Below are 25,713 nucleotides of genomic sequence, written 5' to 3' on the forward strand. Positions count from 1 at the left end.
ACATTGCTTTACAGGGCCAGAAGAACCATACAAATGACTGTAGGGGTTCCAAACAATAAGGATCCCTGTTCCCATTACTCTAATAATGGGTAGAGATATGCAATAGTGAGTAGGAATAGGGGAATGAGGACATATTATACTATTTTAATTGATTTCAGATAAAAATACTTCTGAAAGATTCTCCATGCAAGATATGACTGCAAAATATTGACAAATACATGACCAAGCTCTTGAACAATTCTGTGCATTTTTACAGGGAGCTCAGAAAGGCAGTCCCAGAGCAAGCCGTGCAGCACTGCAAACTGGGAGCACCAGTAATATTGCCACGGATATACAAGGGAAATGGAAATGATCAGTTAAAGGTCCAGCTTCCGCTTTTGCTATTATGTACATGGGCTGCGGTTGGTCTAGTTGTTTTCTCAGAGGACTTTTAAAAAAATGTTGTTGACCATTTCTAAAATTTGCCTTTGAAACAACAGATTACATTGTGAGTGGTTTTTGGCTAATGACGCACTGGTGACCAGCGGGGGGGAAAGGTGGTCCCTTGCCTTGGTCTCCCTGAATGCGTGTGTGCCAACATGCACAGGATCAGCCCTACAGCACATTTTGTCATGAAAATTCATAGTTTAATGTTTCCATGCAGACATCTGCGCTGTGTGTGCAATGATGGGCTAATCCTGGGCATTCAGGGAGAGGAAGGGTACAGATCAAACAATGGGCCATTGGCCCTAAAGGAGAACTAAACCTTAACTAAGAAATAGGGCAGAAATGCTGCACATTCTGTTTGGGGCTTCTGTTCCAGTCCAAGGCCCCCACAACTCTTTAGCAGGGAAGATCAGTGCCCCCTAAGATGGCCCCCAGTAGCCCCCCATCTTCTTTCTGCTAATTCACTGCACATGCTCTGGGCTGCTGGCACTTAACTGAGCTTAGGGGCCCACTCACCATTTATATAATATAAATGGCACCATATAAGGCTGATAAGTATTTCACTTAGGTTCACATTACATGGCAGCTCAAACCACTGCAGTCTGCATCAGAACTGAATAATCAGCCCTGTAGCTTCATCTTTTATTACAGGCCAATCTCATTTTCTGCTTGATAATTTGCAATGACCCCTAAGCTTAGCTTCGCAATAACTGGCCAGAGCCCACTGAGCATGTGCAGTGCCAGTGACACTCCTTAAAAAATCCAAGATGGGGAGCTCCTGTGACAACTATAAAGGCCCGGATCATTGCTAGTATAGATATGCTGAAAGTGAAGTTCAAAATAAATAAAAGATAGCATTTCTAGCCACATTCATTTTTAGGGTTTAGTTCTTTTATAAGGGAAAAATAATTAGACAGGGCCTAAATAAAACAAAACAAAAATGAAAAAAAAAATTACCAGAAATCTAATTTATTAAAGTCTTGTTTTCTGGGATCACTCTCCATAGATAGCATTTTAAATGTGTTGGTAATGAAAGGTCAAAGAGAAAGGCAGATAAATAAGAAATGAAGACCAGCTTCAAAACTGCTTAGAATACAGTGATCTATAACATACTGAAGCTGAACTGTAAAGGGTAACTTTAATAATAAAAGACAACTGGAAAAAAAACTGCAGCTATTGCTTTTAAAATTTATAATATATTTATATCTACATGGAACCAATACACTTGATTAAAAACAGGCATAAGCAATAAACATGGAGTCCATTCAATGTTCAAGTTTATTATATTAAGGACACAATAATCCCAAAACTAATGTTTTAAACACATCAATAGCATTTTATATTTACCACAATAGACAATTTGAATGGTATCTGACAAAGACATTGTACTCACAGTAGTTAGTGTGCTCCTGAAAATGTAAAAAATGGCAGAAAACAATGCATTTCTTTGGTACACAACCCTTTAGTACAGTTCCTTGCTATATTAGTTGCCCTGATTAAGTTACACGCAGACCATTTTCTTACATAGATTAATAGATCTTCCTATAAGTAGAATTTATGCAGCCATTTTTATAAGGTTTGATATAGTTGTAATACGTACCAGTGTCCCTGTATACTAATATACTAACATTACTGCCGCTGTTCTCCCTGAGGGGAGTAAGTGTTTCTGGATTGTATTGTTCTTTTACCATCAGGTCTCTAATCACACAAATCATTCATCTATAGTACACAAACCACGTACACGTATCAATTTTGTTTGTTCCCTCCACTGACATTCAGGGCTGAACTAATGGAAACCAACTGCAAAGTTGCTGGGAATAGGGCATTTTATAACATACTAAAAGTTAATTTAAGGGTAAGAACCCACAGAGCAAGTTGCTCACCCTCCTGCAGGCAACTTTGCGCAACTTCGGAAACTGAAGCGATGTGTAGGGCTTTCCACCAACGACTTCTATTGCTGCCAATGGAAACCCTTTTCAGAGCAGAGATCTATCGCGAGTAACTCTCTCCGTGGATTCTTATCTTTAATTTGGACTGTAGAGTCGGCACCATCAATTTACAGTCCCAGTGATTAGACCAGGGATTACCTAGCTCCGTAAGCGGAGAAGAGGGTCAACAAAAACAATATGAGTACTACCCCACGCTCATTGCACATTGGCAAACTGGCAGCAGACCCGGTCCCGGAGGAGATGTAAGGGGAAATAAGTATTCCTAGTGGGAGCCTAGGCCAGGGCACTGGGGGGTCTGGTTGCGGGGGGCCGTAATTTGCACACAAAGGAGAGAGGGTGCTAGTCTAGAGGGACCCATGGCACCCGACTCGAGTATAAGCCGAGGGTGACTTTTTCAGCCCATTTTGGGTGCTGAAAAACTAGGCTTATACTCGAGTATATACAGTAAATGGATCATTTTCATTCCAAAATACAGTTATAATTAGATTGATTACTAAATATACTTCACTTTGTGGTTTGATGGTGCAGCAGAAAAGCAGATCACCAAAAGCAGTACCAATATTGGATAACGTGTTTATGTGATTTGACAAAAATCACATTAAAAAAATGCTCAAATATATCTGACTTTGACTTTTTCAGACTCAAAGTTTTGAGATTTATCAAATGGAATATGGAGGTTCATTAAGAGAGATGGGTTCTTATAAAATTGATCTCTGTGCAGTATCCAGATAAAACTCAAACAGCTTATTAAATGGTTGGGATCTTAGGGATGTACCCAACGTAACACTTTCAAAAGAGGCAAAAATTGGGAAGGAAGTTTTGCACTAATATCGCCAAATATCTACCGGGTAGGGAAGTAGTCAAAGAGAGGACACCGGGTCAAAAACAGGTCTAACAACTAAAATTGTGTTCCCCAGAAAATCCCAATCAGCCCTCAAACTTCAGCATTCAGTAGCATCCATGATATATACACGAGGGGGGTGCTTGCACCCGATTTTCCATTACAACCTAGACCTTCATGAAAGTAGTGACATAGGTTTTTATATAAAAGATCCACTCAGGAATGTAAAAAAAAAAATGGAAGATACACAGAAATTAGTCTGCCATTCGAAAAACTGGACACCTAATGATTGCAGCTCACTGGTTAGGAATTTCAAAATGAACATAAACACAGAAAATGCCAGAACCATATCAATACAGGCTACAGTTACTGAAACATACAGAGAATTGTACTCGGAGTAGGCTGCAAAAGAGTACAAAAGATGGCCATACCGACAAGGCCAAGGAGGCCCCTTTAAAGGCCGATGCTAAATACTGAGGAGCTGACCAGTGCATAAAACTGATCTTCATTGTAATGCTCAGAATAGATACATCCACTCTCTCTCCACAATGCCCCACTATCATTTTGAATCAATAATAAAGCAATACACCGTATCTTCACTAAGAACAAAGATCAAAAATATCTCTGAAATGTTTGTAAATAATCCAAAAATTGTCTTCTATTTTGTAGGAGACAAATTAATGAAGGAGGAACGTCACTGACGCCTTATCTCCCTATCTCAATTCCCAATGCAAATTGAAAGCTGCAATCTAGATCCAAAAACAAATGGTTTCTCCGTACGTTATTGAAGTCTGGGCTTGATGGTCAACTTCATGAGTTGATCCTTATGCTTTTGGGCAGCTTCAAAAGCAGGTAAATGATGGGATGCCAAAGCTTGCTGGTCCACTGACCCCTAGGGAAAGCCTGCTGTTATCTTCTGAAAGACTGGCAAGAGCAGCTGGCAAGTTTCATGAACCAATGGGGGTTAATGTTACATTCCAGGATGACAAAGTTGAAACCCACCCTTATATGCTCATCTGTTATTAGCAAAATATGCTTTTAAAGAGAGCTGGATAATCAACATTTCTCTTTACAAAAGTATTTGTGGAATATTTATAATAAGCAACGCAGGCAACTGGCCAAGAGGAAAACATAATGTTTGAGGGTTTGTTCATAATAAAATCTCTAAATGCTTTGGAAGTACAAAGACAGTAGACTCACTACCCAAATTTAAAAAGAAGATCCAACCCAACACCAACAAAAAAAATAATTTTTAGTAACTTTCCATATGCATTAAAAAGTTTGATTATTTTAGTTATATATATATACTTGTAACTGTCTCCCTTGACATTCCCCCACTGCCTGTCCTGACTACATGTACCACTGAAACAACACAGCAGCACTCAGCTCCCCTCCACTGGAGATTCCCACAATGCCTTGCATGTTCTCTGTTTAACAGAACCGTTAGAATGACAATGACAGAGTTCCGAGTACCACAGCCTACAAGGCTCTACCTAGGATTCGCCACATGAACATGATGACAGTCTCATAAAGAACTACTGGCTATTTCACTTAAAAAAAATAAAATAGAAATGTTTTATCATTATTTTGTACGGGCTGAGACCTTCGACATGACATGGATGAGGGCCCCCTCCTTTTTCTACATTCTTAAGAGACAAAAAATAATAATACAGGTATGGGATCCCTTATCCAGAAACCCATTATCCAGAAGGCTCCGAATTACTGAAAGCCCATCTCCCATAGACTCCATTTTAATCAAATAATTAAGAATTTTAAAACTGATTTCCTTTTTCTCTGTAATAATAAAACAGTACCTGTACTTGATCCCAACTAAGATATAATTACCCCTTATTGGGGCAGAACAGCCCTATTGGGTTTATTTAATGGTTAAATGATTCCCTTTTCTCTGTAATAATAAAACAGTACCTGTACTTGATCCCAACTAAGATATAATTACCCCTTATTGGGGTCAGAACAGCCCTATTGGGTTTATTTAATGGTTAAATGATTCCCTTTTCTCTGTAATAATAAAACAGTACCTGTACTTGATCCCAACTAAGATATAATTACCCCTTATTGGGGGCAGAACAGCCCTATTGGGTTTAATTAATGTTTTATTGATTTTTGAGTAGATTTAAGGTATGAAGATCCAAATTACGGAAAGAACCCTTATCCGGAATACCCTTGGTCCCGAGCATTCTGGATAACGGGTCCTATACCTGTAATTGTAAAAACCAATGAAAATTCTATTCTGTCACTCAATTATTCTATTAATATTTTTTTTAAAGCATGGGTATAATATGGCAACAGTTCAAATTATATTTTAACATAATGGTTCAAAAATGTTAAAACATTACATTTGTTTTCCTTAATGCCATGTCTTTATTAAAAACCACTTTGCTCTGTGGTAAATAGGGTAAGGCTTCTCTTTTCTTTACAGCTTCATTTCCTTCTGAAGGCTTTACAGCAGATATCTAATGGAATAAAGCAAAATGGGGCACAGAGTGCACGGCAGCTTCATGTAACTGGATTTGCTCGCTGCGGCTAAAGGCCGTTATACAATAGCTGTACCTGCTCAAACAGCTCATTTTCTAAAGCAGTGACCCCCAACCAGTGGCTCAGGAGCAATATGTTACTCACCACCCCTTTATTGTTGCTCCCAGTGGCCCCAAAGTAGGTGCCCATTTTACATTTCTGACTTGGATGCAAGTTTTGGAGCCACAAAGACCATGTTTAATGTGAAACCGAGCCTTCTGTAGGCTGCCAGTCCACATTGGGCTACAAAAAGCCAATCACAGCCCTTATTTTGCATCCCTAAAGAACTTTTTTCATGCTGATCAAAAAATTGCCATGTTCTGGCCTTCCAGACATTTAAAGGCACACAAAGGTTTGGATTCATTTCAGCTAAACTGCAAACCTGCAAAAAGTGCAAGGATTCCCCAAATGCCAAACTAAAACATGGCTTAAGTACATCACTACATAATTTGTTTTTGGTAGACAGCAGCATTCTGCAATAAGCATTATAATGGGAAATGCTATAAAAATGAAATCTGAAATTTCATGTCATGGCAATAAACTTTCACTGCCCCCCTAAGCAATCTGTCTCACAACATGCAACTAATGACAATTAGCTTTTATACATTGTCTATGCAAAGGGAACACTAGCCAGTGAGGTATTTGACCTGTCAATCAATATCCGACTCCCACATAAAGAAACTGCTGAGAGGGATAGTGAAGGGTTGCCCAATTTTAGAAATGGTACAGAAATATAATATTAATTGATGTCTTGCCAAGAAGAGGCAAGAAAAACTGATAAACATCTAAAAATCGCAGCCCAAGAAATGAGATTTGCTGTTGCGCCTGAACTAAATTTTTCTCTAAAAGTTAAAAATGGTGATAAAATGTCCCCATTTTTCTTTTACATTACATAATATAATCTATAGAACGGACTACAGCTCCCATTCCCAAGGACACCACAAATATTACTGACCCCCTTCTCTCAATCAGATACAAACAAGTATTAATATTATCGAGTTTGTAAAGCACCAATATATTCCACAGCTGTAAAGCTGGCCACACATGTGGCGATTTTCGATCTTTCATGCCACCATCGTTCCAACCCTCCACTGACATTCAGGGCTGAATGGTCAGATATGGAGGTAGAAACAGTAGGATTTCTACCTCCTTCTGTCGGATTCAGCCCTGAAGGCAGGATTTTGCTCAGGCGCCCGATCAAAATCTTTTAACCCACCCAATTAGCGAGTCGACCGATATCAGCAGCCTTCTGCAATATTGGTCGGCTCGCCTAGTTTCCATACACGCACCGAATATCGTACAAAATTATTGGTGTGTGTATGGCCAGCTTAAGACAAAAGAAACCAAGCAATATCCAAATAGATTATAGATTGACAAAAACAACGTAACTAAGGTAACGAGGCATCAGAAAGAGACTGCCATGATGAGAACCATCACCAGTAAGTATTTTTCTCTGTTCATCTGAAGATGTTCACTAAAGGGACCTAAGAACACAATCCTATACAGAGCAAGAATACCAATGCAAACAGGTTTCAGCTGACAAAACCAGATCTGAATCGCTTATTTGAGCTTTTCTTGATTAAACGTGTGACTTCAAAGTGGAAATGAGACTATATACAGAAGCTGCCACAAATCACTATGGAATGGCTGAAAGTAAATAGTGTAAGATTGAAGGTGGATGTACACTGGAAGATATCAAACTAAATGCCCTGATACTGTATGAAGGGCCACACTCACACACATACAGTACAGCCGCCTATCGCACTTCTCATTTAGATGGATGGCCCGAATGACCAAAACAACGCGATGCAAAGAGTTGTCAAAGCTCCTCTTTACTTCACTGTCCGATGATTTTAAATCTACCTGATTGAGGGACCAACCCATAGGCGGATTTTCAATAAGGCTAGGGGAGGCTAAGCCTCCCCAAACCTGCTCTGGCACCCTAAAAATAAAAATATAAAATAAAAAACCTGGCTCTGTTTCTGCGCTGTGCTGCAAATCTTCTCCTGTCCCTGCAAGCTCCGGGTTCTGCTCTAATCAGCTGTCCTCTGTTTGGATCTTTCTTCTTGTATATTCTCCAATCAGAGCACAGCTTTCTTGACAGACAGTAAAATTGACCAATCAAGACACAGATGCAGACAGGGATCGGGAAATTTTGCAAACTGCAGAAATGAAGACTTAAAAAAGAAGAATCTGCAGACTGTAAGTTTACCCATCAACCAGCTTTGAACTTTGCTGCAGTTTTCATCCCACAGGTACTATACTGTATATGTTCTAAAGGCTGACCCACTAGCTGGAATTAAATTGTTTTTTGTCATCTGACATTTATAATATCCCCTACCCTAACAGATGGAGGGTAAGTTAATTTTTCCCCCTGACAAAGCTCATTGTGCTTTTATATATTTGTTATGGTTTTTTGCACATTCTATTTTTTTTTTACTTTTGTCATTGTTTTTTTCATTTATAGTAAGTTACAGTGGGGCCAATGCTGTGTATCAGTGCCAGTGTTATAGTGCCAGGGCCTGAATATCTGCCATCTGTACCCACTGCTCCTCATGGCATATAATGTGCTGGTTTTGTATATAAAGACTGTGTCTCACTGTATATAATGTGCCTGGGATGTCAGTACCTGCTGCCTCACTTTCTATAAAGCTAACTTAAACCCATCTAATGGGGAGGTTAACTTTTAAGTTAACTTGTAGTATGTTATAGATTGGCCTATTCCTAGCAACTTTGCAATTGGTCTTCCTAGTTAATTTTATATAGTTTTTGAATAATTTGCCTTTTGCTTCTGCCTCTTTCCAGCTTTCAAATGAGGGTCACTGACCAAAAAGTATTGCTCTGTGCAGCTACAGTTTTATTTTTCCATGCAGGCCCCCTAACTAATCATATTCCCATCTCTTGTTTAAACCACTACCTGGTATATAAGACCCTAGCAACCAGATAGCTGCTGAAATACCAAATGGAGAGCTGCTGAACAAAAAGCTAAATAACCAAAAAACCATTAAAAATAAAAGAGGACTAATTGCAAATTGTCTCAGAATATCAGTGTCTACATCATATTAAAAGTTAATTTAAAGGTGAACTACCCCTTTAACCTAACTGAACACAAATGTATAGAGAACCCCTAACAGAAGTGCACGTATGAATGCTTTTACATCCTAAGCATTTTAGGGTTAAAAAAATCCCCCCCACCCGCACTTTTGCACAGTATCCCTGGGAGTCAGTTGGGAGGTTATTTTTTTACACCAGCAGTGAATCCACTAAGGGGCACATTTACTAACCCACGAATGGGTCGAAATGAGTCCGATTGCGTTTTTTTCGTAAAGATCGGTATTTTGCGATTTTTTCGTATTTTTTACGAATTTTTCGTTACCAATACGATTTTTGCGTAAAAACGCGAGTTTTTCGTAGCCATTACGAAAGTTGCGTAAAATCTTGCGATTTTTCGTAGCGTTAAAACTTGTGCAAAAAGTTGCGCTTTTTTCGTAGCGTTAAAACTTACGCGAAACTTCGCACCTTTTAAGTTTTAACGCTACGAAAAAGGCGCAACTTTTCGCGTAAGTTTTAACGCTACGGAAAAAGCGCAAGATTTTACGCAACTTTCGTAAAGGCTACGAAAAACTCGCGTTGTTACGCAAAAATCGTATTGGTAACGAAAAATTCGTAAAGATGCCGAAAAAATCGCAAAACATACGAAAAAGTCGCAAAATGTTCGTTTTCAAGTCGGAACTTTTCCAATTCGGGTCGGATTCGTGGGTTAGTAAATCAGCCCCTAGGTGTCACATTAGCTGTAGGTCAGTCTGTGTATGGGCCATCTTTAGCCTCCCCAAACAAAAAAGTCATCCTCCGCCTATGGACCAACCGCTATCTTTGGTATTTAGATATCGGTCAGATGTCTGGGCTAGCATACACCTACTGGAAAAAGACCCAAACAAATCATGTATGTACGTATGACCAGCTTTACTCTACAATCATGGCTATATGTATGGAACCCTCAGTCGGCAGTTTTGAAAACAGATAGTCTGCCTAAACAGCAAATCTTGCCTATCAGTGCCAGCAGTAGTTGGAAGAAAAAGAAAACCAAAAGGTACAAAGATTAAAGTGTACATGGCTATACAGCCCATGGGCCAATTGGTCAGAAAACCCTAATATGTGCTGTGTTAAAGATGATCTATGTGCAAATATTTTTTTTACACACCTACAATTAAATCTATTTTATAAGAAATGTATATTCTTAATTCGGTGTCTGTTTTGTTATGCTTGTTTATTACATTACACTGCCTCCATAAAATATACTTTGCAACCTAGGGTGGCATCTTCTTGCACAGCAATGAGTAATTGCCTTTATGTGTGTAATTGCTTGCCTTTATTAGAACAAATACCTTAAAGGGGCAGTATACTCCTTGCTTAACATGAAATCAATGAATAGAGCTTTTGCCTGTTTTATACAAGAAAAAAAAGCTAGACAGGGAAATTGATGATAGTCCATGTTTGGTCCTTGCGAGGTTTAAAACTAGGTAACCACTGCTCAGACAAGCAGGAATCCATTGCGCAATAGGAAATATCTGTACACTGGTAAACTACCTAGCTTGCAAGGATCAAACATTTAGCTTCAATAACCCTGTTTAGCGTAAGAAATACGTTAAACAGGGTTATTGAAGTACGAAAAAATATGTTCAGTACAGGTACCATTTACTGAACATGATCATGTTAATCAAGGACAGTACAGCTCCTTTACCAATTTAAGGACCAGAATGCAAGCAGCAGAAAAAGAAACTGAGATTACTTGATGGCACCCAGCACATACAGGGTTAAGTCAATAAATCTAGTGGCAGAACTGACTTAAGATGATCATACATAGGCCAATATAAGTTGGCATCTAGCCCCTTAAGTTAAAGCTGGCCATACAAAGAATGATATGCTCGTTTTGGTGAAGTCACTGCTTTTTGGCCAGATATCGGTCAGGTTGGCCCGCCAGTGTCTCATACATGGGCAAATAAAAGCTGTTGAATTGGACCAAAGGAGCCAAATCGGCATTTAATACACTGGAAGATATAAGCTGTCGATATAAGTCCTTTAGAATGATTCACCTGCTTATCTGCCGCAGACGGGACTCAACCATCGATATCTGGTCGAAAATCGGGCAGGAATGATTTTCTCATTTGGCTCCTTGATGCAGTGCTCAAGAGAGCAGCTGATCAGACAGGTAGGTTTAAAAATCCCATTGTGTCAGGATCACATTGGCATGTAGATTGGATCTATACAAGCCTGAAATATGGTCAGAATAAGATTTTACTAATTTGATGACCCAAGCAAATATTGGCTTATTTGGAGAGGACCACATAGACATGTTGATACAAACTTCGCTCCAACACAGGCCCAAAATAAGATCCTAGTATTGGCCCCTACCAACAATTCGACAACCCTATTTTTCCAACCTTACCCAGCGAGCATATATCTCTAAGTGTATGGCCAGTTTTATATGGCCTTTTTAGCTTTGTTACTCATCAGGCACAGTTGTTATGGAGGCACCGATATGTGACAAAACATATAACAGACACAGGTTATATTTTAATAAATAATGTATTCTTATAAGGATTAATATGGTAAAAAAAAAATTCAGCTGAATAAATGCCTTTCAAGACAGACCACATATGGGCCTGCTTTTGACTTACACAGCGGATCAGCTGATGTAACCTTTAATGAATGGCTGTGAAAGAAAGATCCCCAGCACAAATCTCTCTCCTGCAAAATCTGTTGTTCATGTGACAGGCACATGAGCAGAGCATTCTGGTCCAGTAAAACTGTATGTGTGTGAAGAAAAGCTTCCCTGTATTTTTACGCCTCACTGTATTAACTTTGAAATGGATAAAGAGCCCATTGTCTTTGGTTTTAAACTGGAAAATTGTAGGAATCCTAGAGGACAGAACACTAGTGTCTTCAGAAGCAGTATTCAAGAGTCCATAGGCCATATAGTCACAGATATAATTAGTCAAGTAACCCTTCCTCAAGTGGAGTCCAGATATCTTCAGAAATATCCTTCTTGACGGACACTAAAATCATAAAGTCAAGTTTCTATTGATAAAAACAGCCTTTAATATGTGTTGCACTGTGGGATAAACCAGGCACCTATCTGAATAATGGAACCATTGTGACTGGAGGTTGGTGAATGGATCACCCTTAAAGTATTACCCTTACCACAAGCTTCTTGGATGAGTGGTAAAAATACCCAGAAAGCCCAGCCGTTTAAAGGAGACATATACAATAATTTTTCACTTTATCTTAAAAAGCAGCTAACACAGTAAAATTGAATACAATAAAGTTTATTTTCTACCTACTCTTCAAGAAGGCTGTTAAATCCTTGCTGAAACGCTGAAGCCCCTCCCATCCACAGGGCTTCCGGCCAGAAGAAAGTCTCTGTCTTCAGCTAGGGCCGCCGGCCCTAGCTTCTTTCCCATTGAAATGCTGCAGCCACTGAGAGAGGAGTGGGCGTGAGACGTTGGCGGGGACTTTGGTGGCGTCATTTCCCCGCCCACGTCAGTCACGCTGGGGTCCTGCTCTCTTGTGCTGCTCCCGGCCCGCCCAGCCCTCCTGAAAAGCTGTTCACTTCGCTGGCAGCGTCTGTGACTCGATCCTGCTAAGTAAGCATCTTGAATCTCTTTATTGAAAAATAATATTTTGCCAAATAAAAAAAAAAACGTTTTTCATACTAAAGGAGTTAAATCTGTTTATTCTATAGACTGTACCTAATGAAAAGAAATTTGTTTTTTACATGCAACTCCCTGCAACTTTGACACCTCAACTGGCTTTTTTTTGGCATTTTCTCCTGCAACAACTCCCTGCAACTTGTACTTTGACACCTAAACTGGCTTTTTTTTGGCATTTTCTCCTGCAACAACTCCCTGCAACTTGTACTTTGACACCTAAACTGGATTTTTTTTGCATTTTCTCCTGCAACAACTCCCTGCAACTTGTACTTTGACACCTAAACTGATTTTTTTTGGTATTTTCTCCTGCAACAACTCCCTGCAACTTGTAAAGATCAGGCAGCAGCACAGGACAGCTATGTGCAGACTGGTAACAGATACACAGGCAGGGAGGTGGGAGGGGTTTCCCTGCTACAGCAGAGTTCAGCCTGTCAGTCAGTGCTGTGACAATTTCCTGTGGGAGAATGAAGAGACACTCCCATCTCTCATTTCAGTTTAGCTTCAGAGGAGTAAAGATCTCTCTGCAGCTCTGATATAAAAACGATTTTAGCAGGTAAAATGCATTCAAATTGTTTTTTTTCTGCAAGATTACTTAGATTGAATGAAGATGAATCCTATAACTGAATATGAAGGTGATATGAAATGTCTCCTTTAAGACTCCATGAGATAAATGTTTCTTTAATATGAGACATCAGTGTGGCAGACACAAGGTTACAAATATGACCTGTGGACTGCTTCTTGAATGGAATGCTGTCTGTGGGAGACATATAGTCTTCCCCAGGCCTCCTTCCTGCCCTGTAACTTGTGCTTTATTCAGAGGTGCAAGGGTTCAGAGCAGAAGGACCTAAAGCAGGTGGTAAAGACAGAGCTGAGATGCAAGTCCCGGTGTTGCTCTTGATGATTTAATAAATATTTATTACATTGCAAATGTTTAAGACATGTTTAAAGATGGCATAAGTGTTAGCGTGAAAATAATGACTGCATTAAGACGTTTTTCACATACGGCATATTGTGCACTGGCACAAGCTAAAAAAAATCACAATCTTTATCCTACTGTGCCATGAAAGGCAAAGTGTTTGCAAAAAGTATTTTACATTTGGGCAAAGCCAAAATTCTTCAAATTTTTAGTCCCATTGCAACCATTTTTTCTGTTAGCGACCTATATTACATTCCACCCCAAAAAAAGAGGAGAATTATAAAATACGCAAAATTTAGAAGAGTACGAGACTGAGATATAGAGGAATTAAAAGAGCCACATGCATGCACAAGATCTGTGAAGAAATACATAGGACAATCTTTAACTGAGTTAATATCTTTATAATTGCTCTTCTTCAGAGCAGGGAAATAGGAAGAAATTCCTTCTTATAAACCATATGTGGCTTTGCAAGAGAGATTCTTATGTTCAACAGATTCAAGCTGTCAATGCTGTTATTGAAATTCTTTACCAAGGAAAAACTTTGTGTCTAACAGAATCTTTGATTCAGTTGCTTTGTTAGATCAGCCTAAAAACCCCAGGAATCAAAATAATTTCAACAAGTCATTTAATCATTCCCACAATAATTCAGCCCTTTCTTTAAGTACCAGAACTATTAAATGGAAACCACTGTTGTATCCTTTGATAAAGGAAAAAAGTAAATATTATTTAGCATTTAACCTCAATTGAATTGTTCTTTCTTTCTTTCTTTACAAAGTTAAAAAAACAAATGTACAGGTATAGGACCCGTTATCCAGAATGCTTGGGACCAAGGGTATTCCGGATAAGGGGTCTTTCTGTAATTTGGATCTCCATAACTTAAGTCTGTTAAAAAATCAATAAAACATTAATTTACCCCAATAGGGTTGTTTTGCATCCAATAAGGATTATTTATATCTTAGTTGGAATCAATTACAAGGTACTGTTTTATTACTACAGAGAAAAAGGAAATCAGTTTTAAAATTCTGAATTATTTGATTAAAATGGAGTCTATGGGAGACATGCTTTCCGTAATTCAGAGCTTTCTGGATAACGGGTTTCTGGATAAGGGGTCTGATACCTGTATTTGTATTAATGGTCGTTCTACTCGTTCCATTCATTAATTCATGTGATCTTCCATGTAGCTAGAACATTAAAAAGGTTAAAAAGGTGCTCACATTGGTGCCTGAAATTGATGTAATCCTTAGTAATACTGTATACGGGTATGCATGTGTAGCGGGAGCATAATATTTAGTCTTTTAGTCATGTAAGCTTATATATTCGATTCAAAGTGCATTATGTTTATTATCAACAATTCACTATTCTGTTTCAGAATTTCTGTGTAATTGTGACTTTTCCAAACAAGTTGAAATTTCCTTGAAAGACCTTGGCATCCATATACAGTATATACTGTATATAACAGACACTAGAAGCTATTATGAGCAACTTTAGGCACAATGTGCACTGAAAAATTAGCGAAATGCAGGTGCTGAAACCTTTTTTTTATGCCACCATGACTATTTTGACACCCCCCCGCTTGCATTAAGGCGAAATTTTGTAGAAGTTTTGCAAAACAATTCGCCAATGGCAAAATGCAGAAATTTGCTGCAAATCCGTGCATGCCGAAAAAATTTGCTCATCACTACCTGTGATGGTGCATAAAGGACCATTATTTGCTCTAATCATTTCCCATTTACTTTAAAGGGACTCACCAAGGTTTGCTGGCAGATGAAGAACTTTACACTTTCTATATCTCTCTATATTGTCTTTTATAACCTGGATTAATCTTTGCAGTCACTCTTCACATCTTCTGTTTGCTCTTCAGCTTATCTCTAACTGTCTGGATTTTTATTCTATTAAAGGAGAAGGAAAAGTAAAAGCTAAGTAAACTTTATCAGAAAAGTCTATGTAAATACAGCCATAAGCACTCAGAATGTGTGCTCTCTATCAAAACAGGGTTTCTTGTCTCCTCCCTTGTCTCTGTAATTCCTGTGCCAGTAGAAGCTCTCTCCAATCTCCCCTCCTTCAAGAATGCTAAGAACTCCCTTCCCCTCCTTTAGGAATGTGGATCTTACGAACTGCGCATGTACAATGGTCTTGGTGCAGGAGCGTGGCATTATGGGAATTTTCTTTACAGAGCGCAGCGTTTTTTTTCCCTATGAGGCTTCTGATCATCTGAAAAGGAGAAATATGGGGAGACTTAAGGGCACTATTGAGAGAAGTGAAGGTATGCCTGCAGCTTGAGATGAACTCTTTATTAGCCTTTCCTTCTCCTTTAATGTCCTTCTACATCTTAAAGAACTTATAGGTAAAAGTCTCAGGACCATTCCATACCCAGTACTTCTTTTGCATAATAAAGATCTGCTGCTTTCTCTATTTACTGGTTCACATTTAGTGAAAGTCATAGCATAATTAAGTGCCCCAATATACCCATTCATTCAGTGCTGAATCATCCTGTCTTAATTGAACTTGCAGATTATTGTTCATATATGAGACCAACATATACGATGGCTTTTTCAGATAATAGTTGGGCAGAGTAGAAAATGCTGTCAGCCAAAGATGATGGGACGTGGATGCAGCTGTACTATGAACACATCGCCCACTTCACCCATAATTATCTCAAGAATTCCACGGTGAAGTATTTTCTTTCTGTTGTTTTCTAAAAAGTTGAAATCTAGTAAATAACTTCACAATTTAGAGAATGTTTGCTGATTATCTCAGGAAGTCTGGCAAAGCTTTTGGCACATTCCTAACTGACTGCTGCACCACAAGGCTTCCCATGAGCCAAAAAAGACTTATCTAAATAAAGCATATTACAGCTTGTCGTTGGTCTTTCCATCTGCCTTGGCACGGTGAAGGATCTGCACACTTGGATCCAACATTTTATTATTTATTTATGGCTTTATAATTTTAATTATTTCACACTAAAAAAGAGTGAGCCTGGAATTTTAATGAGAGGCACAATAAATATTTTTTTCCCTATATTTTTTTCTTTTAAAGCAGGAAATGGATCTCATATTCACAAATGCATCTGAAATAGCTAAAAGTTTCTAAACAAGTTTTAAAGCGATATAGCAATAAACATTTCCAAAACATATTTTGTTGCCAAAATTGCCTTTTTATATATTTTTATAGCAATAAGTTTTTTCCAAGACAGATGTGAAGCTATGAATCAAAAAATTTTTATAGAAACATTTTCCTCAAATAAGGTTTGACAACATTTTTTAATTTTTTTATTTTAAAGAGAGCTAAAGCCTAAATAATTAAGCTGGAAATACTGGTTTCTATTTCCCTTTATTAACATTATTTTATAGCGTTTCTGCACCCACTTAATCTAAAATTTTCTGAAATGTTGCAAAGATCATTTGTGAATCATTAAAAGTTCTATGTGTATCAGGACTATATGATTCGGCACACTTTGGTGGCAAAATTTGATGTAAATCATAGACAATTATTTAATTGTGCTTAAAGCCTGCCTATAATGCAAGAATGAATCCATATTTCAAATTGCCTTATTTGTTTCTTGCATGGCTATAATTTTAATGATCAATTATCTTACAACCAATAGTGTAGAGAGAAACGAATGGCATAGCTAATATTGTACAAATGTATATATAGCTGATATATTTTGATATATGCCATGATAGATAAGAAGACATCAAAAACTCTAAAATCATGTGAAGCATGAATTAAATAAATGTCACTGTAAATCATCTTCCATAACTTTTAGTGCAACGATAATAACAGCATGTTGATGTCATTACTTACAGACAGAACAAAAAAAGTCAGACAAAGGATTATGATGTACAGTATCCGACATATAGAACTTTCTGTGCCATCCCTGAACTTTAGCAACCTTATAACAACCTTATAACAAGTTCTTTGTCTCCAAAGTCCATAAGTTCCTTTTTTTAACTACAGGGTACTTTCTCTGTTCAGATGGAAAAATTCTGAATAAATAAGCACAAGTGAAAAATAAGACAACTGTAGAAAAAGATTCAACCAGGACTTTTGGAAACAATTTTTTATTATATTCTTTGTAGATCCAATTTTTCGATTGCAAATGATCAATGTGATAGTTTCTTGGTACCAAATTAAGCTTTAGAAGTGAAATTGTACATTTTTGTACACCATTAAAGTAAAATAATTATGAGACACTAGCTAAAATGAAAAAAGAAACAGGGCATAGAAAAGAGAACCAGGGTCATTAGACCTCAATTAGACTTTAAATAAGTAATCAGGCCAGCTTGGTGAAAGTAGGAAATTGTGTTGCTATGACAAGTTCTTTATTTGCCTTTTGAAGAAATAAGCACTAATTTTTAATGGAGTGCAAAATTAAAGGCAAACTGTGTTGAACTGTTATAATAAAAAATGAAAGGATTGCTTAAATGTTTTACACAGCAAAAACTAGAAGTGTAGGCGTGGAGTATATATGTACATATGAAAAGTGATACACAAATGTACTGTAGGTAATGAAAATATACTTAATTATTTTTAATTAATAATGAAAAAATTGTATGAAATGTATTGAGACAAGGTGCAGTGTATGTATGAAAAAAGAAACTATTTGTAACTTTAACTATTATCAACACAATACAGTATATGGTAAACATATGGGTGTCTCCCTTCATTCATGATATGACTCATAAGCAGTGAACTATGACTTATTATTTTCTTAATTTCGTTAAAGAAATGTTTTTTGAAGGCAGCACTTGTATTTAGTTCCAGTGCAGTCTTAGACACCAGACCTCTGATTTCCCCCTCCCCTTGACAATTGGCACATGTACAGCACAGTCTCACTTGCACCAATCACAGAAGAGAGGGGTACTCCCTCTTCCACACAGCACCCTCCACCAGACTTAGCTGAAATTTCCCAGTGGGAGTTGGGAAGTCTATTTTTTTCTCTATATAGGCACCTTAGGGCTCACTTCTAAAGCAGCCACACTAGACAGTTACATAGGGTTGAAAAAAGACCCGAGTCAATTAAGTCAACAACTGGCATATATTCCTTTTGATATAATTACTTTTGGGCAATGTAAGTGCAATTCAAATTTAATTTAATATAAATTTGCCTTTATTTTGCCTTAATACATAGCCCAGTTGATTCTCTATATGCCATTGGCCTTACTTATACACTTTACTATTGAGGAAAACTCATGGCTATTTCCAGGAATGTTACATCTTTTTCAGGCTACTTCTCCACTTCTTGGAAATCTAGTTTTTTTAAGACTAATGTCTATCCAGCGCATTCACAGCCTGCCAGAAAAGCTGATTTCACTATTTAGCTCTCTTTTAGGCATCATTTCATTGTTGGTTTTTTCTTTACATATAATTTTCTGTCTTGAGACTTATTCATCCAATAGCTTTCAGGGACAACTCGTGGTTATTGATTTTTCAGATATAATACGTCTTTTGCAACATGCTTTTCCTCTTCTTGGAAATGTAGTTTTTATTAAGAGTAATGGCTACCTGGGGCATAGAGTTTGCTGGAAAGTCTCCTTCACTTTTTTAGCCATCTTTTTTTTTTTTTATTTCAACAGACAATACTTTTAATAGCCCCATAGAAATAAATGGCGAGTGGTGGACTGTGATTACCCAGAAATCCAGAATTATCCCTATTATGCAGAAAGCTCTGCTTTATGGGAACGCTTTCTCCCATAGACTTCCTTATTTACATTACTTTTATTTGTATCACATTACTTTACTCATATTTATTATGGTCTTTTATACCAAGAATAACTTTCAGGCTCCATGGTTCCCCAGCATCAGTAAGCATATGTTTGTATCATTTATCAGATCAGACTAAATGGACACAGTGGAAATTGTCACAGCTATACAGAATTTTGAGACCTGTAATAAATGGAGTCAATATGCACAACATTTGTGTCCATTTTAGTAAAGGTGCACTTACTGTGTTCCTAAATGACCCCTCATATATCACAATATTAGCCATTTAAACAGCATCTTAACGTTTAGCTTAAATGTCAGTATTTTGCTTTCTATAATTTTTATAATTTTCTTAGATGCAATGCCCTAGAACATGTTATATCCCATCTTATCATCTAGCCTTCAAATCATGACAGTCTACATATTGACTCACAGCCAAACCAGTAATTCAAAAAATGAAACTTTTCTCATATTTCTTTCTATCAGTCATTTCAGTCAAATATAATCCATCTTCTCTTACTTCAATAAATAACATTTTCTCTCTGTGCAACTTGCCATTATATGTTACTGTGTTACACTGAAGGTGCAGGGTCATAATGGTTTATTGAGATAGGATGAAACATAGTGACAAATTATGGGTGCTGTTTCCTCTGATTCATTTCAATCACAGATATAATCATAACACAAGATACAGTAGGTGACTAACAGGAGAAAAAAGAGTTTGTTTTTCCCCAAATGTATGATGCCCAATCACTTAAAACTATGTTTATATTTTTGACTACATCTTAAAAAAAATTCTCTCTCATCCATTCCCTTAATAATCTGTGTTTCAGGTTACATCAACCTCTACTTGCAGCCCAGAGTTCCTATTGTACCTGTTTGGGATCAAACACAAAATGCCCATGCTTTGAGGCAGATAGCTATTAAATAGTGATAAGCGAACTTGTTTCAGCAGGCATTGATTTGCAGCAAATGTCTTCTTTTTGTCATTGGCGAATTGTTTTGTGAAACTTCTGTGATATGTCGCCCAAAAAAGGGCATGGCTGTGTAAAAATAGGCTCCCCTCATCAAACAAGGGAGCAACTGCATCAAAATAGGTGCGGTCGCATCCAAAAAGGCGTTGCCATGTAACAAAAATAGAGCAGTTATTTAAAAAAAAGTTGCGTGTCAAACAAGTTTCTCGAAAAGTTGAGACTTTTTCCATAGTTTCCCGAATTTTTTAGCAAAAACTGATCACTGATCAATAGATGCTTTTTTAATGTAATAAAGCACAGCAAGTAATAATCCTAACAATATCTGTTGTAAGATATATTACAGGAGAGCATTTGAGACTTTTGCCAGCTGTGTTTTTAAATAGCCCAAATGACTAAAATTGCCCTCTGTTGCCTTCCATAGAGATCATTTGTCAGACAATTCCAACCTGTATTTGAGAAATGAAAATATCTTCAAAATATAAATTTCCTGTTTATAATTTATACATATTATAATCTAAATTTTTATAGCTTACAAACCATTTTACAACCCTTTTTTAAATGGTAACATCTCATTCAGGTTTTTTGATATGATATTTCTTTTTTGTCTTCACAGATGACTGCTTCTGCTCTCTGTGTTCTACTAGATTTGCATTATATTCAACTTGATGATGTCAATTCAAGTAGAGAACAGAACAAAGCATAAGAGAACTGTACGTCATTCCGTTTTACGCTAGCAGATGTAGCATTCATAATTGTACCTGATATTGCACTTCAGTGAAAATCCTTAATGTCGCCTGGATCAGTCCATTTATTAAATGATTATGAATATGTATTTTTAATGTAAATTGCAATAGGTTAAAATGAGTTAAGTAATTGCAATAAATTACAATACTCATCTATAGTGAAGGAATTGTAGATATTTCCAAGAAGATGACATTAAGGGACAGATTTATCAAAATGTGTGATTAGAGCTCACTACAGAAAAATTCACCCACTTTCTATTTATTTCTATAAGAAGTGTATTTATCAGTGGATCAAAGTTAGTGCTCACCATTTGTTAAATATACTTTTAAAAAACACACAGGAATAAGTAGAAAGTGGTATTTTTTTGTCATGTAAAAAAAAAAATCTAGATTATAGCAAAAGAAAACCAGTAAAAAGGCAGACTGGCTCTCTAGGTATATTAAGATTTATGTTTTTATTTAATTAACTTGGGAACACTTTGCAAACAGAATAAGATATGGGTGTAATCAGTTCATCGTTTAAAAGTGATCCATCTTTCTAGTTACAGGTCTATGTACCTGCATTACCTTTTTTAAGTATATTTTGCTTGCATTATGTAGAAGATGTACTGTTTATTTGCTCGTTACGCAAAACCACTTGCGTAATTTCTTGACGTGCACTGCAGTTTTTTGCCACGCGTGACTTTTTCCAGCGAATTTCTGGCAAAGTTTTCCGCTACAAATTTTGACACCTGTTTTCGCAAATTATTTTGCCCATCACTACTTTAAATAAATATTACTGAATTGGAGCAGCTCTGGAAATAATAACTAGAAATATAGAGGGCTTTGAAGCCTGCAGAAATGAATCTGAGGTAGAAATGCAATTTTGGAAGGCATGCTGTTTCTGTGCTAAGGTCATTGGATCTGAATACTGAAGCACTGGAGGCACTTTATTAGAGAAAAGGAGAAATGGAAGCATTCTTTGAATTCAAGATCTGCCAGTCTCTGCCAGTTATTGATTAAGACACTACAACCAAAATCCTAAACGCAGGTTATTAAGTCGAAATGTGTAAGTACGATATAAGAACTACTTTAAATTGATTGTACATTCTTGAAGGGTAAGTCTACTGAAAGGGGATTTTCTATTTCACAGGAATTGGTTAATTCCTGTGTATTCATAAATTGTCTTCTTATGATTACACACACTTGCAAATAAAAAGTCCCCCAGCACTTGTAGTCAAGTTCTAAAGAAGAACAGTTGTAATATAATATATTATTATATGCATAATATAATGAGCTCTAGTGAGAGGTATGGCCAAATAGGAATTTAGCTGGAGCAGTCCCAGAGAAGGTTCATATTTCATACCTACAATTAACAATAGCTTAAGTTATATGGATTTTAAAAATATTTTTTTTCTAAAGTAGGCAAGTAGGATACTGAAAGGGTCAAGCAGGGTGTATATCTGAAATACAGGCACAGGTCAGGGCAGGCAGCAAACATAATGCACTCAGGGACTACTTTAAAGGTAGACTCATTTGGGCAAAGAACAGAAACCAAGCAGTGTGGTTTAAATTTCAACTTCATGCCATATCTGGCACTCATATATCATATAATAGTGTCCATCATAGCTACAAATTCTAAATTAACATGCCCATGTCAGGTGCCTTACTTTCTCTTGCTAAATTTTGCTTTGTTAAAGCAGCTATTTCAAAGGAGGAGCTACTGAATGTTAATTATGGTTTGTTAAAAAGAATGTGTGTAGTGTTTCTACAAGCATGGACAATCCAATTTATATTTATGTACATGTGCTTTTTCCTGTAACAAGCAAGCATGCAGTACTATTTTGTGATACATATATTTAACACTAGCTGAATTGCCTGGCTTTACAAGTCATACATTGTTAAAATAATGGATTAGTTTGTTCATTAGCAAACATTTGTGCTGCTGAGTATTTCTTAAATATTATGAAATTGGTCAAATAAATAAGCGGGCCTGTGCATGCAGTGGCGGGGAAACAAAACACATATGCAAGGTAATGGGCCACACTGACCAACAAGCTGAGCTTCCTTACAAATGTTTTTCATTTGCCCAAGGCACTCATAAGCAGTTCTCTGAAATGTGCGCTCTCATTGGTCAGATGGTTAGACATTTTAGGGTATACAGACTTAAGGATAGCACCCTCGAAAGCTCTAGGTGCATATATTGTGCTTTGTCACAATGTGCTGCTAAGTACTATGCAATGCAATCTCATTGGTCAGATGGGCAGTCCCATAACCTTGCTTATAGAGTAAACAGAGCAATGTTTTGTAAACAAAAATGTTATTGTTGGCCATGCCCAGATGTAAGGACTGTCCCATAAAAATGTTGTCCAAATACATAAAGAACAAAGCAACACACAAACAGACAAACCTCCACCTTTATATTTAGGATATGTAACCAAAACCATCTATATTTTAGCTTAATGATCTATAGTAATGTAACTGACAATAAAGTGATTGCTACATCATGTTGCCATGATTTTACAGTCGAATAAGTGAAAATGTATTCTTCCTCTGGCACAGTTTACTAAAATAATGATCTCTTCAAAACACTGTAATGCAAATGCACCTAAATTGCTGTTATTCATTAAGTATGACTGCTGCAAAAGACAGAACCATTTGTGTAGCACCCTGTTCTTTATATAAATGAAACCATCTATTAAAGTCATGTAATAAACAGCATTAAATGGAGGTTTAGATATTGAAAACTAAAAGTACCTCTCAAGAGCAGAATCTAAATTAGTAATGAACAAAAGATTGTGTGATAAATTTAGTGCACTGCTGTTCTAACAATGGATGGTGCTTGGAATGTCACCCTTCTTCCATAAGCAACCTTTACAAAAATAACATGTTAGCTGCAATGCTATCTTAAACCTTTACAGGTATGGGACCCATAATCTAGAATGCTTGCCACTTGGGGTTTTCCAGATAAGTGATCTTTCCATAATTTGAAAAAGTGTTTTGCCTTTAGAGGGGATTAATTATGTCCTAGTTGGGTACAAGGTATTGTCTCAATATTACACAGAAAAAGGAAATAATTATTTAAACATTTCAGTTATCTGCTTATAATGAAGTCTGGAATGAAGTCTTGGAGATGGCCTTTCCGTAATTTGTAACTCTCTGGATAATTGGTTTCTGGATAATGGATCCCATACCTGTATTAATCAACTTAACCCAAAACAGGAGTATGCAGATGTTTGTGAAACAAAACAATGATTTGGGAAACTACAGGCTCCGTTACAGCTATTGGCATAACCCACTAAAGGATCCATGGAATTACTGCCAGGTCCAGACTGATAATACCATGGTTCATTGGTGTCTGTGTGCACAATTGCTTGAAATGCATAAGAGCACATTGAAGTGTATTTTCACAAGTTGCAAATGAACATTAATGGATGCATCTACTTGATATGAGTTAAATTTAGCATACATTTTAGTTCTTAGCACTGGCACTTGTACTTGTGTGAATCTTTAATTAGCCTCTTTAATTGGCTGGTGTTGAAAAGTACTCTCATCTCATATATTTTCTTAAGTCCTTAAGACAGCGGTTCATTTATAAAGGGAAGAAATTTCTAGCAAGATAAAGCTAACTTCCCTTGTACCCACCTGCAAATTAAGAAAATTCTGACTTGCCTGCCTTATATGGTAACCTAACCCTGTATATGCCCTATTCCTGCTGGTTTGCAGTAGAATTCCTGTTCTAATGCACAAATGACAGTGGAAGGGGGTAAAAAAAAAAACTATGAAGGAGGCAGACAGGTAGCATGGAGTCAGATTTAGGGGAATTAACACTGTCAGATGTTTGCTGAATCTATGGTATGTATAAAATAAGTGTTAAAAGTAATATGTATATAAACAGTTTGGGGCCTATCTATAAACACTGGGCAAATTTGCACCTAAGCAATAACTTGTGGCAACCAATGTTTGCTTTCATTGTTTACCCTGCAGCTGGATGAAAAAAAAGCCAATCACTGAGAGCAAAGGCGTCCTCAGTCGAGTAAGTTACCCAGGCTTTATCTGAGGCTGTACCTTTTCTAGGTAAATACCTAAAAAAAATGCCAACCAAAAACATTGCAATGAATGAATACATATTTTTGTTTATTGGCTGGGACATGACACTCGTAACTGTTATACATCACAATTTATATACTCATAACTCCAGTTATGTTAAAAGTATCTTTAATCAATTACTGACCAGCCCACCCCCAATAAGTGGTTGACAAATTCAACTGGGGGTTACAGGAGCAAAGTTTGAAGCCTTCAGCCACAGGAATTAATAAAAAATAAACAAACTGCACTCTAAAGCACTATCCAACATATTGGGCTTGAGTTGTATGGGCAAAGAGAGGTTGAGATTACAATGATTCATTTTGGATATGTATTTTGAGGTGGAATAGAAGGCAACTCACATGCACATTATATCTGGTGGCTTCTGGGGTATGTCACAGCTCAATGCCCCAGGGAGGCCAGATAAATTCTAATTTTTAGTAACAAATTGCTATTATTTTTTAAAAAATGCAGACCATGTATAGAGCAACTAAGAGTAATCACCTTGTGTAGGGGAGCACAAGGCAACTCCATGCATCAGGCAGATAAAGGAATGGTGTGAAATGCTGTCCTTATGCATCTTATGCCCTTACTTTTCATCTGTATATAAAAAAAATATTCTATTACATTAGAAATGTTGGGCTTAGTCTATTTAAAGAGAAAATGGATGGTTAGCATAAATAAACAGAATATATTTATCTTTATTAATAGCTGAGGTGAAGGCATTGTAAATATTAACCTCCATACTGAATTCAACTGTCACAGGCAGCACATGTTGATCTGCACAGAAAAACTTATATAAATATTAGCTAAACCCTATGCAAGGTCACCAATGCCTTAATGTTTCTTAC

Source organism: Xenopus tropicalis, chromosome 3 (genome assembly GCF_000004195.4).
Source record: "Xenopus tropicalis strain Nigerian chromosome 3, UCB_Xtro_10.0, whole genome shotgun sequence".
Taxonomy (NCBI): domain Eukaryota; kingdom Metazoa; phylum Chordata; class Amphibia; order Anura; family Pipidae; genus Xenopus; species Xenopus tropicalis.